Here is a 2,255-nt window from a genome sequence, read left to right on the forward strand (position 1 = left end):
TAATAATTACACAACAAATCCAAATTAATTAATTTCAATAAGTTAATATTAAACAAAAACTTTATATATATTGCTTTGATGGTGTCTTCTTTTTGAATAATTAATTTTTGTTATTTAAAAATATTTAAATATCAACAAAAAATTTGTAATCAAACAACTTAGAAAATTGTTTTAAAATAAAATAAAATGATTAAAACCAGTCAGTTTAATTGAAAGACAACAACACTCTTCGGTGTGTATTAATAATTACTAGTTAAATCATATTCTTTTGCGGTATAAGTATATGTATTGCAATAACTTCCATAAACAAATTTCTTGAAGACACAAATATCAAACCCGCCACCAAATGAAAAGAGTTTTTCATCGTGTTGGTCAAATATAGCAATTTCATAATCTGAGGGTTTTTTATGCTTTTCAAACTTGTTGGGATTCAAAATGCCATTTCTCACAAGCGAAAATATATAAGAATTGCCACTGTTTAGATTGAAGCCAATTTCATCGATATCACGAGTGTACACGCCACCAAACTTGTTATGATTTTTGTCTTCAATCAAAAAGCACAAGTTGCTTTTGTTCATAATTTTTTCGATAAACACTGACTTGTTTTGTGACCAGTCGTCTTTGTCTGAGTCAAACACGATATTTTTTATTGTTTTATTTGTCAAAATTTCCAGACTTGCTTTCTCTTCAAGTGTAATATGTTCGAGTTTCATTCTTTTAATTTCTTCGTTGTGTTGCATTTTTGCGTTTGTGTATATTTTAAAGTTTGTTATTTCTTCAATTCTCTTATTTCTGTATTCATATGTTTTCTTGGAATCTCCATGACGTCGTTTTAAATCAGAATGGTAATTCTCTTTGGCAAGTCCAATTAGTACATTGCATATATCATACAACCTTTCATTGTCACTTTGTGTATAATATAATATCAAATTACTTTTAAGTGTGTTTGATAAAGTTTTTAAATTTGTTTGAATTGTATTAAGTGACGTTGTGATGTACCTTTTTCTTTTAAACGTTTCATCAAGTTTGTCAAAGTATCCCTCTGCTTTTTCAATACGTTCATCAATGTCGAGTGACTTGTTGTCAACAAAGTCGTTTATTCTATTTGATGATTTAAAATATGAAACTGCCTTTACAGTGTTTGTGCAAAGTTCGGAGAGTGTATTTAACTCGCTTATCATATTTAAATTAAAGTTTATCGCGTCTATTATGTTTGTAAAAAATTATGTTATAAATAATTTATGATACTTATTTTTTCAACTTAAAAAAAAGAAAAAGTTAGAAATAATTAATATATTATTTATTATCAATTAATTTAAGAGTAACCAAAAATTTTTTATTGATTGTTTGTTTCAAAATAAACATCATTTCATTAAAAAAATTTTTAACCAACCAAAAAGGTAATCAAGGAAATAATTATTTATAACAACAATGGACACTCTGCATTATGCAAGCTTTATTTTATGAAAGACATTATTCAATTTTAATATAACAAGACATTTTTAACCAAAAAAACGAGACGCAAAAAAACGCGTTTAAAAAATATAATTGGAATTTTGGTTATTGTTTTTGTTTAGATAAAATGTGTAAAAAATATTTTTAGATTTTTTGTGTTTTTTATATAAAATAACTAATAATTCTATTGCAAACCCATTCTGCCGCACACATCAACAAAAATATAATTGTAATAAGTTTGTCTTGCCACTCCAATGTTGTCACAGTAATAATAAAGATTTCTACTTATTACTTGTGTCTGGGAAAAAAGTTTGATTATATTTCAGACCTTAAGTTAAAATCGTATTATAATAGTCGTAAAAACCTGGGGGCTGATTTCTTGCTGAGTGTCAATTATCTGAAAACTACTGAAAGATGTTTTCTCATACAATAGCAAATTTATATGTCATTTATTTTTAGAATTTTTTTCTCATTTTTATATTTATATAAAAAACGCACTTTTTGCGTCTCGTGCATTTTGCCCAAGAAAAAAAAATACTGTTGGCAGGTTAACAGTTGAAAAAACATTTTTAAAAATACCAGACACTCTTTATGTAAAAAGATATTTTTAGATTATTTTTTGGTTTATTTTGTAAAAACAAAATACTTGAAAATAAATAAACGGATTTAAGGTTAATAATCAACAACTTATTGTTCCTCATATTTTGTGTACTCTTCATTTGTAAAGGAACGCCTGATCCCATCAGAGTCAAACATTGGCATGGCAAAGATTTGCCTATCTATCTTTGTTGGGCGCTTCA

Source organism: Entamoeba invadens (genome assembly GCF_000330505.1).
Source record: "Entamoeba invadens IP1 unplaced genomic scaffold scaff_1105074726495, whole genome shotgun sequence".
In the NCBI taxonomy this organism is placed as follows: domain Eukaryota; phylum Evosea; order Mastigamoebida; family Endamoebidae; genus Entamoeba; species Entamoeba invadens.